This window comes from Salmo trutta, chromosome 3 (genome assembly GCF_901001165.1).
Source record: "Salmo trutta chromosome 3, fSalTru1.1, whole genome shotgun sequence".
NCBI lineage: Eukaryota > Metazoa > Chordata > Actinopteri > Salmoniformes > Salmonidae > Salmo > Salmo trutta.
Genome location: NC_042959.1, coordinates 61,839,671 through 61,852,187, shown reverse-complemented (window position 1 = coordinate 61,852,187; position 12,517 = coordinate 61,839,671). Strand labels below are relative to the sequence as shown.

The window sequence follows — 12,517 nt, the reverse complement described above, 5'->3', positions numbered from 1 at the left end:
CTTTTTAGATAAATATGCAGGTTTAAAAATATATACTTCTGTGTATTGATTTTAAGAAAGGCATTGATGTTTATGGTTAGGTACAGTCGTGCAACGATTGGGCTTTTTTCGCAAATGTGCTTTTTTTAAATCATCCCCCGTTTGGCGAAGTTGGCTGTCTTTGTTAGGAAGAAATAGTATTCACACAGTTCGCAACGAGCCAGGCGGCCCAAACTGCTGCATATACCCTGACTCTGTTGCAGAGGTGACACATTTTCCCTAGTTAAAAGAAATTCATGTTAGCAGGCAATATTAACTAAATATGCAGGTTTAAAAATATATACTTGTGTATTGATTTTAAGAAAGACATTGATGTTTATGGTTAGGTGCACGTTGGAGCAACGACAGTCCTTTTTCGCGATTGCGCACCGCATCGATTATATGCAACGCAGGACAGGCTAGATAAACTAGTAATGTCATCAACCATGTGTAGTTAACTAGTGATTATGATTGATTGTTTTTTATAAGATAAGTTTAATGCTAGCTAGCAACTTACCTTGGCTTCTTACTGCATTCGCGTAACAGGCAGGCTCCTCGTGGAGTGCAATGTAAAGCAGGTGGTTAGAGCGTTGGACTAGTTAACCGTAAGGTTGCAAGATTGAATCCCCAAGCTGACAAGGTAAAAATCTGTAGTTCTGCCCCTGAACAAGGCAGTTAACCCACCGTTCCTAGGCGGTCATTGAAAATAAGAATGTGTTCTTAACTGACTTGCCTAGTTAAATAATATAATTTATAAAATAAAATAATAATCGGCAAATCGGTGTCCAAAAATACCGATTACTGATTGTTATGAAAACTTGAAATCGGCCCTAATTAATCGGCCATTACGATTAATCGGTCGACCTCTAGTAGAAACTGCAGTCAATTTCATTATTCTTAGCAATGATTTTCGGAATCCTTTTGAGTAAGTATTAGCTATGTTGCCACTTGTTCATCTATTGAAATTGAACTTCAGTTCATAAAAATAAATAGCTATCCAGCTACTTAACCCTGTTGCACAAAGCTAATGTTATAAGCAGTCAACTAGCTTCATCTGGCTAGTGAGGCTCGACCGGACCGGGTTATGTGTTGTGAAGCTAGCAACAATAAGGATTAGGCACAATAGTAGAATGTGCGGTTTGCCTTCATAATAAATGTATGTCTTTGACAGTGATGCAAATGAAAAGAGTAGAATTATGGCATACTTTTATTTTGAAGGCTAACCGCAAAGTCTATTGTGACTAATCCATTGTGTGTGTGTGTGTGTGTAACCTTTATTTAACTAAGCAAGTCAGTTAAGAACAAATTCTTATTTACAATGACGGCCCGGACGACGCTGGGCCAATTGTGCCCCGCCCTATGGGACTCCCAATCACGGTCGGATGTGATACAGCCTGGATTCGAACCAGGGACTGTAGTGATGCCTCTTGCACTGAGATGCAGTGCCTGAGACCACTGCGTCCATGTGTGTGTGTAACTATTTAACTGGACTAGAATGCTTAATAGGGATCGGTGTCCCGTCAACGGGCTAGTTGTAAATCATGCAGCGCCTTGTGTCAAGATGGCAGATTTTAGAGAAACAACATATGTCGGTACTTATAAGTGTCTTATATTGGCTGAAAGCTTAAATTCTTGTTAATATAACTACACTGTCCAATTTACAGTAGCTATTACTGTGACTAGAATGCTTAAAAGGGCGCTAAAATGTTAAATATCGGTATCGTTTTTTGGGGGGGGGGCAAGGAAAATATTGGTATCGGCCGAAATTGTTATATTGGTGCATCACAAATTACAATTCAGAAATCTGACAACATCAATGCGGGGTAGAGTAGTGTTGTCAAGATACTAGAATTTTGACTTTGATACCAGGTTTAGTATCACAATACTCAATACCAAAACGATACCACAGCATAAAAAGGCATATTATCCAAAGTCACAGAATAGAACTTGATCCAGACAAACTCAGCTACTGCTTTATTCAATCGTTGGGCATCTTTTGAGTTCAATATCAGTACATTTGCATTTTTTTACATAATGGTAATCACTTATTTGAATGGTAAATCTCTATTGATAAACTGGGTAAATCAAGCTGTAGTCTAGGCCTATCCACAATACAGGTGAATGCATATTCAATAGTAGTGTGTGCATGCATTGAATTATTCATTAGGCTACAAAATAAGCTTTCCAGTGACACTGACTCCCCCAATGATGAAAACGAAGCATAGGCTACTCACCGGAGATGGCCGATGCACTCGTGCCAATATCTCAAGGTAAGCTACTTTGAAAAACAGTGCTGTTCACTCCGACTCGCTCAAAAGTTGAGAAAAAAATGGTTCTACAGACAGATTAGTCTTCTCTTTTCAGCAGTAGGCATTTGCTTTACAAACGGTAGGCCTACGTTTTTCTCGCAATTTTATTTTGAAATTTGTGAAAGGCAAACTGACAGCCGCAACCAACCATAAAAATATAATTCATAGATGGAGGTTCCCATTCAAGGTAGGTGCACACAGTGCCAGGGTTAGAGCTTCCAAAACCCTTCTGTGGATTATATCTATGACCACAACGCAACAACCTGTTCTACACTGAGTGTACAAAACATTAAGGACACCTGCTCTTTCCATGACAAACTGACCATGTGAATTCAGCTGGAAGCTATGATCTCTTATTGATGTCACTTGTTAAATCCACTTCAATCTGTGTAGATGTGAAGGGGAGGAGACAGGTTAAAGAAGGATGTTTAGAACTTGAGACAATTGAGACTGGGATTGTGTGTGTACCATTCAGAGGGTGAATGAGCAAGACAAAATATGTAACTGCCTTTTGAACAGGGTATGGTAGTAGGTGTCAGGTGAACCTGTTTGTGTCAAGAACTGCAACCCTGATGGGTTTTTGACATAAAACATGTTTGCTATGTGTATCAACAATGGTCCACCACCCAAACAACATCCAGCCAACATGTCAACATGGGCCAGCCAACCTGTGGAATGCTTTCGACACTTGTGGAGTCCATGCCCCGATGAGTTGAGGCTGTTTTGAGGGTAAAGGGTTTCACTATACAGAAGTTTTGTATACTGTTCGTGCAACACTAGGGTAGAGAGCAGAGACCAAGTCACATATTCATAATTGCATCCCTTCAAACACTTACGCTGCATTTATACAGGCAGACCAATTCTGATATTCTTTCCACCAATTGTCTTTTGACCAATCACATCAATTATTTTCACCTCACCTCTTTTTCAGAGCTGATTTGATTGGTCGAAAGACCAATTAGTGAAAAAAGATCAGAATTGGGGTCTGTGTGAACACAGCCATAGAGATCCACTCACACAAACAATTATCCATACCATAAAGATGTTCAGACACCTGAGGGGCCACATTACCCTCGAGCATACTGAGCCCATGACAAGCAGACACATGCCAACCCGCCTTGACATATGTCCACCCCCTGCACACACCTCCATGTGCCCACATACCCGAATGCATCCATATGAACACTGGCAAACAGTGGCAGGGTCCAAAACGTGCCGCCAGTCCAAGCCGCCCAGCCCACCCACCTGCCACAAAGATCCCTTGTTTGGACACAGGAGTGACCAGTAGATCAGCCAGACCACTCAGACCCGGTTTGACTACGGACAAAGAGCACCATTCCTTAATCCCTTCCTTGAAGTAAACACAGATCTGAGATGGTATGGAGTGGTGAAAGCTCTCTCTTATCCAATCACACATAGATCTGTAATTACCTCTAGGAATGAGGAAACATTGTCCAACTATTGGAACAGGGCCCTAAGACGTAGAGTTATGTGGGAGTGTCAGGAAGTAACATTTGGAATTTCCAGGTGCGTGATGGGTAGGGTGGGGAAAGGGGGTGGTGGATGTGCCCCCTCCGATTGGTCTGCCCCAAGGTAACACCCAGCACTTTACCCGGATTGCCCTAGAGATAAACCCCTACTACAGAACTGGGTTCCACAAATTGTAATTGGCTTTGGATTAAACGTGTCATTCAAATAAATTAATTAGCTAGCTCGTCTGTCTGCCCAGTAGACTCTAGGCAATGGCTATCCATCTGTGTTAATGATTGTGAATATTTACATATTTTGTCCCTTTTGACATCCTGCGCTTGTGCACCTTTGCTTGTGCTGCAGACCGTGTGCTCCCATGGACAGGCCATTTGTGCTCGCATACGTGTGTTTGTGTGTGTGTGTGTGTGTGTGTGTGTGTGTGTGTGTGTGTGTGTGTGTGTGTGTGTATGCTTGTAAGTGAAAGGCCCTGTTGTCTCTGTGGGAGTGTGAGACTGTTCCCAGCTTCAACAATGACAGCCAAAGTGACTGTCTGTGTGCCTGCATGCCTGCACATACCCTTTGCCAGCCACCATGCCAGCTCTAAACTGGCACAGCAAGAATTAAATAGCCAGAGCTTCTAGAGATTATGGCTGGCTTAACAGAAGCTTAATCACATCATATGTGCAGTATAGGGTGACTAGGAAAGGAACAGCAAACAAGAGGGGGAGGAATATATATATTTTACAGTGAAGAGTGGGAGGGGACTTTAAAAGGAGATGGGAAATTGTTATTTTAGGTACTTTGCAGGCTACAGCTCTACCACTGTGGATTTGAATAGAAGGAATGGTTGGTGCAGGTTCCCCTAATAAAAGCCTGTTTTACCCTTAAAAGCCAACATCAGCTACCTTCTGTTTTTAGGGTTTTCAACTCTGGTGCTCTTTGTGCTGTAACACATCTCACAAAGTTTTCACCACTGCTAGCCGAGTCACTGAAGTCAGAACTCTTCAGATAAACTTGATGACAGCACTCTTAACTCATAACGCAGAGCCAAACATGCTTTTGTGAGGCAAACCAGTAACCACAGGAGCGACGCGGTCCTTGTTATCGACGGACTGTCAAGCATGATCCTTTAAATTACAGTCAGATTTTCTCTTGGGGACTTTTCTTTACTCCTAAGGTGTCAGTTGGAATTAAATTGTGCAGCTATTTATAAACCGTGATCCATCTTTACCCATTTTGTCTGTGTAAGTAGTCTCATGTCCGGTGCTGTGTCAGTTACAGGGCAACCTTATATCCTAGTGCCGACACGGCGCTGGACTGGCTGGATCCTTCCAAGTGAGGCAATTATTACCCAACGAATGTGATAAGTAGTTAGTATTGATTGGATTTGGATTTGACTACATCCTCCACAAGCCCTCCCTCTGCAGGAAGAGGCCACATCTGTGACAGATCCATGTCAATTAACCCACAGTGGCCTGTTAACCCGTGTACCTGAAGTTAATGAAACGCTATTCAATACTCAGATGTGCCAGGTGTGAAACACTGGACATGAGAGGAAGAATCTAATGAAATGCTGCTGCAGAGTGTTGGGCTAAAAGACCACATTTGAGACCTTGGGGTGATTGGAGAGCGGAGGCCCTTCCACCCTCCAGTGCATTTTTGTCATCAGTTTAAAGGTGCAATATGCAGAAATCGCTCTGCTATTTCCTGGTCGCTAAAGTTCTAATAGTTTGCCTAATTTCAGTTTGTGACCCAAACAAGTGTAGAGAATCATTGTACCATCTAAACCGCTGTGAAATATATTTTCAATAACCAAAAATATTGTATTTTCAGCTGTTTTGAAGCTGGTGTACAAAACCAAAAGTAAAAGAAGCAAAAACTAAACTTAAGAAACGGTAAGCATAGAAATAGCCCACATAGAACAGATCTACTGCTTCTTAGACTTGCTTTCAATGAGTGACAGATCTATAACTCACATTTAAAATCAAATGATATGTTATTTGTCACATGCGCCGAATACAACAGGTGTAGGTAGACCTTACTGTGAAATGCTTACTTACAAGCCCTTGACCAGCAATGCTTTAAGAAGTTAAGAAGAAAAATGTAAATTACATAAGTAAAAACAAACAAACAAAAAAAGGAAAAAATAATTAAACAAGCACAATTTCTATGTCAATTTGGTCAGGTTGCCCAAAAAGTTATATATTGCAGCTTTAAACTGGATCGGTTGCTTGCTGGATGGCAAATTGAGTGTCTTCTTATTTTTATGTCTGTTTAGACATTTGAATAAATGCTGCAACTGTCCTTGTCTGTCTGTTCTTCCTTACTGTACTTTTTTTGTAGCAATGCTACCGTACCTGTGGACTTCCGGCAATTGTGCTAACACTAGTTAGCATTGGCTTGCGAAACTACCGCAAACTTCCTTCTTACTGCATGCAGAGACATAAACATTTTATAACTCCAGATAAATGCCAGTGTCTCGCAGTATCCCTTTAAGGCAGATGTTTACATTTATGTAAAGAAAACTGTGCTGTTCATTGATAACAGCTAACCGTGTGGTATTTAGCTGGGGGTTTTGGGAGAGACCACAGCCTACAATATATAATGTCCTCACTCCCCTATCAGAATTGAGTTGGTGTCTACAACCAGCTGGTACTTAGGCTACAATTTATTAATTGCAGTCGATGTTATGTCACTGTTTCTTCATCATTATGCATAGATATTGTAATGAACCTAGGATGGAGAGCAGGTAGATTTGACTCTCCAAACTGTAGGCTAAAAATAACTTCAGCCTGTTTCCAGAAAATCTGCAAATTATTGTTGTGATGCTATTTCAGTTAGATAGTCAGTACAAGGTCTAGTCCTGGCTGTGATGGTATGTGTTCTGTTTTCCAATAGATTTTGTAATGGATTTGTCTTTTGGCAAGTCATACTGCCGGAGCCATTTCTTATAATGTTAATGGTGACTGTGAAATGTGTCTGCCTGCCTATCCCTCTCCAAATCCATCCTGACAGTATAAACTGCAGCTATTTTAGGAGTTATAAGTTCATGTTGAAGCAGGAGCTGATGGTAAAAATGAGTTTCTCTATACTTGACACTGAATCTAGAAAATGTTGCCCGACATTTAAAAAAGCATTGTGTGACATGATCCTAGCCACATCCATGTAGTATTAAATTGCACTTTGCACTGGAGTGAGTTGCTCCCCTATAACACAGTGCAGTTGCTTGGTGCTAGTCAGAAAATACATCACTTTTCCTCTGGCAGTGCCCAGCCAGTGGTTTGTTGTAATAACTAGGGTTGGCCACTGGGGGCAGCAAAGGAGGGACCACCAGACCCTCCTCAAATTTAACAATGTTTGGCCTGCATCACACCCGTTAATCTACTTCTCTGGATGTTTATCCTGGTCCTAAAGTCAGCCCGGGTGCTGTCACAAAGCCTCAATTCCAATTCCTCTTACTAGATTATAAAATATTTTGTTATTTTCTGCCTTTACTTGTATGTGAAATGTCTGCTGTTAATTTAAATGGAAGAGCAGGAGGGTATTTTTTTGCACACAGACAGACTGTCACAACTAGAACTGTGCTATTGCCTCTTATGGGTATATCCCAAACAGAAACCTGATCTCAACATAAACTCTCCCTGACCCCTTAAGAAAAAATAACCCTTAATCCTGGCATTGTAAACCATGACATAGTGCAACATTGGAAATGTCTACATGCATGCCGAGACAACATTGTGTTATGTACAATAGATGAGGATCCTTTCTAACACTTTTGGGTCTCTGTGTGACACAGTTTTGTGGTATGTGTGACTAGCCCCGTCTGTCTGTCTGTGCTGGAATGAATGTGTGCTTTTCAGGTGAAAGGTCGAGCAGGGGGAGGGGGAGCCTCATCAGGGATTAAGGGTGGGGATTCTCTGTCTCTCTCCAGAAAAGGGTCAGGCATAAGCGCAAAGACACGTGCATAGTGATGCCGTGTAAGCCCTCTCTCTGTGCCATTATCCCTCCCCCTTTAATACATACACAGTAATGCACACAAATGAGGGTGGACCTGCACCTGCTTGAGAACAGGTTACAAGTTTCTGGCAAATAAATAAATAAATTATAAATAAGGGAGCCTTAAGAAATTTGGGAATTAAAATATTGTAAAATTAAAATTATAGAGAAGTATAATTAATTAATTAAATTGTGGTGAAAAGGATAATTTATGTTGTAGAATGCTTCCTGAGTTTATTAGAATTGAAATGGAAACGATGGTAACTCTGAGCAGAACACATTTATACCTCAGTTATGTTCAGCGGTTTCATACAGGAGAATGGAGACCTCTAGGGGTCATTAGCAGACATTGAAGGAGATGTTTGACTAGAAAGATTTACCTCTTTTTTTTTTTAAGTGATCATACAAAAAAGTTATTTCCTCTTTTCTATTCAACAGTTATCATTTCTAAGCATCACATAACAAAAACATATCATAAGAGATTGTGGGACTTTATGAAATGCTTTCTGTGTTGAATTTCATTTGTAAATCTGCATGGTTACTCGCAAGGAAGCAAACAGTTTTTTAAGTTTACCCCTGCTATAAAAACAAAATGGCATAACTTTGACACTAATATTATCGAGATTGCTCAATCTGTTTGTCCAGTATTCTCGGCACGGCCCGAGTATTTGCCTCCCCTTTGCTACACTCCTACACCTGTCCTTGCATGGGACCACCTGTTCTTGCAGGGACCTCCTGGGTCCTATTTATGGACGAAGCGCCTCAAACTTCTTTCAGTGTTCAACTTGACTCTCTGCCTGCTCTTGGGTTTCTTGGCAGAACTCTAGTGGCAGTAGCAACATTAGGCCATTTTTGTCACATGTAACTCCAACCTTTCCTGTACACTATATAGCCCACTGGGAAACATAACACATGCTCATGCTCATTACCTATGACATGCCTTGCGCCTGTTTTGTAAACGCCTGTAGTTGCCGGGTGGAATTATGGGTCATGGCTAGAAGGGATCCAGCTTTTGTCAAATTAATGTCAAAAGTATACTTTTTTTTGCATTTTAGCTAACCCTAAACCTTTTCCGAACTTTAACCTAATTCTCCTAACCTGCTGCTTAAGTTCTCTTAACATGCTACGAAAAGTCAACTGATGTTAATTTCACAAAGGTTGGATCCCTTCTAGGCATGACCAGGAATTCTGCCACATTTCCCATTCCTCCCAGAGGTCCTTGAGCTGTTGTGATGATCAGAGTGGCATGTTGTAACAGAGGATGAGGTGTAGATGTATATTTTGTTTTACATTGTTTCACTCAAGTCAAAGTTAGAGATTCAAATATCAGTTCCTTGTCAGTGTTACTTTTAACAGTTGTAGCTTGATGTAACATACTGCAAGTTCTAGATAACTTTAATAAATCAAGCATTTTACATCACTTTCTATTGCATAATTTTCTATGTTTTGCAAAGTGAATTGTATTATTGGCTAATTGTATTCCATTCCATTCCAAAGGGACTGGCATGGGGTGTCAAAGGGTAGTAAAAAGGTTAGTGCCTATTTAAAAAATGTGGAGACCTTGGCGTCACAAGGCGCCATGTAACCTTATTTAGTTGTCAGGATTTCACTGGTCGGCAATGAGAGCTATGATATATATTTGGATATTCTGCCTGTAGATAGGGAGGTTGGAAATACAGCAGAGAAGCATGTGATTCGTTGTTGGTAAGGATTCCATCATCCCTGCGCTGGGTGAGAATGAGTGATGATTAAGATGGGTGAAATCAATGCTTGTCTCTGGGTCTACTTATCGCAGAAATTAAATTACATTTAGTTTAACAGTATACACACACCTTAAAACATTTTCCCAGGCTTTAGCAGAGTTGAAACGCAACCCCGGCAACCTCCCCGCAGTGTAATTGTAATTCGCTGCTGTGTTACCCCTCCGTTCCTCTGGCGCTCGCTAGCTTCTTCTGTAGAGTTCGACTACCGTATCTTCCCACTGCATCATGTTTACCTAGCAACACGCATCACACGCTGCCGGCCCTCCCATTGGTCATTTCAAAACGCACCCGGGACCAATGGCAGGGCTGTTACCATGGTACAGTGTGTAGTTGCCGGGTGGAATTTTGCTGCAAGGCACGTGAGTCCCGGAGTCTTCGCCTTGCGTTTTTAATCTCGGGTGTCTGGGAGCTTTGCAAACGTGATTTATTGGAACCGAGTCACACTCCCTTTGGAGAGTCAGCTCACATAATACACGTACACATTTATCTATACATTTGTGCGAATACAATCAAAATAGTGTTATGGCACAAGGAGGCTGCACCAGTTCGGGTTGGACTGTATGTGCCATGCTGTGCCTCTGTTCGGCGCTAAGGGGAAAGGGGGACTGAATTTGCTGGCTAATTGCTCAACCAAGTTTAGTATAACGTTATGATGTTGCTATTCAAATTTGGTGTGTCATATTTTGGAACAAAGATGGAGAGAGGCTGTGGTGTCAGTCTCCAGATCCGATTAAAGACTGTCAAAGTCCCTGGCATTTTGGAATTAAGTTGTAAGCAGTTTACACATACATTTGGGGACATTATTGTTATTAATTCTATTGGATATTAAATGTATTGTTTAGGCTACCTATTGTTATTTTTCTCATCATTTGTATGTTTATGGTAACAGTTTTTTTATGTTCAGAACATTGAATCATTGTTGTTGGTGACTGTGTACATCCTAATTTCTGTTCTAGAGAACATTCGTAATTGAGAAATATAGCAATACCCTGCGACTTTTTAAATTGCCTGTCTTACCAGAACATAGCAAATGCATACACAGTGCAACTGCAGAGCAACCCCAGGTGCTATTGCAAAAGTAATTCTAAAGTTCTTGTCCTGCATGGAAATTGTACATTTATCACACCCACACTCCCCTTCCCATATCGCCTACCACCTCAGTAACATCCCTAACCTGTAATTGGGGTTTAGTTTTTGCATCAACAGTGCTCTCTTATGGAAGTGACACATGCTGCATAGCTATTGCAAATATCTCGCAGTTTGATTAAATTGTGTGCTAAAATCTATCCCAATCCTTGCATGACGACAGTAGCTGTCTGCAGTGAAGTGAAGTTAAAAAGTTTTTCCGAAGGGGGAACACGCACATTCACTGGCTACTGTGGAGGATGAATGACGGCATGGTTAACCTCGTTTTGTACATCCCCTCCCATCTCTCCAGTTGCTGTTCTTTTGGGGGAGAATATGGAGACGAATACCCAACATGAACACGCAGGGATTCACAACATGCAATCTCCTTGAGAACAGACAATGTTGTTTCGTTTCCACACGTCACAGGGAATTATTTTCAGAGCTTTCAAAATACCAAGGCTAAATTATCACATTACTTAACCTGCCCTTTGTGTTTTACTGGATTGAGATACATATACATTTTTGAAGTCGTCTGTTATTATGTCATATAGATAATAATTTACCCCATTGCCATGTATTGGTGTCATAAGGGTGTAAAATAGTTTTTCTTCCTGTATTTGATCTGAAGAAGAAACAAAGTATATTTTGTTAATATTCCCAAAAAAGTAACTCAGTTTGATCACATTGTCAGTGTTTTCAGATATCCTGGATCATGTAATTGCCTGTTTGGCTTACGTTAGCCTAGTTTGTGTGACTTGGAGGCAAGTTTTATTTTTTAATTTACTGGACATAATATTTTAACTAGATGTGAACGGTCACCTGGCAGATGTCCCTGTGCTGGCATTAGATATTCTCGTTTTGTGTTTTTCTGTGCTCTATCAAGTTATGCATGCTATTTATGGGAAGTTTAAAGTATTGTTTGAACTTTTCTATATAGATATTTTTTGCATGACTTCATGAGCTACCCCTTTGGTCGCATTTCTAGTGGTCTTACCCCTTCCCCTATCTGTCTACCTGAGGTCTTTAACTGTTTCCGCTGGCACGTCTTTCTGCCTCCGCGATGCATTTGGCGACGACGAGGAGGCAAGGGGACAGGGCAGCCTCATTTTCTATCTCCGCCCACATATCCAATTTGACCAATTCAAGCAGCTGAAGGGACGTCGTCTGACCAATCACGCTCAAGCTGCCGCGGCGTCGGATAGCAACAGAGCCTGCGAACGCGCACACTGGGGGTGGGGAGTGTTGAGCTCACGATCGAGGAAGGCGCGTCAGGGAAAGAGGAGAGTAGTGGCGGTGGAAAGCAAAAAGAGAAGGGGAAGGGTTTTGCCAGTGTGCGTGCTTTAGCACAGAAAAGGTGAAATCATTCTCAAGAACTGGTAGAACTAAATGAAGCTTGCAGAAATAGACATGGTGAAGGACAGCTAACAAATAGCTGTCTTAGTAATTATTTTCTGAATAAACCTGAGGAACAGGAGGCAACTTTTGTCATTATCATGACTTGTAATACACTTCTGAAAGATATGTCATAAATAGGGTACAGTTTCAAGTTGACTCAAATGTAGTGTCACAAAATGCTTGCTTTACTGATTACATTACTGGTTTTAAGGTAACTTGTTTGACTTTATCCAATACCTTAGTTATTAGTTAGTTATAACTCACTTGCATATTTTCCTTATGCGCCATCGGACTCAACCTTTTATTATAGATTGAGATGAGTTGACAAGTGTTTCCCACAGCACGTATCTCGTTCAGGAATATTGTTGCGGTTTTCATTTTCAGATATTGTGTGAATAGTGGTAAGGGCTTTTATTTGGGCACGCGCACCTAGTGTCG

At 41.1% G+C, this 12,517-nt stretch overlaps 1 protein-coding gene across 1 annotated transcript in view; it reads left to right on the top strand.

The window, feature by feature from the left end:
• Positions 1 to 12,517, top strand: part of dyrk1b (dual-specificity tyrosine-(Y)-phosphorylation regulated kinase 1B) — a 68,327-nt gene that overhangs the window by 24,863 nt on the left and 30,947 nt on the right. The window lies entirely within an intron of this gene.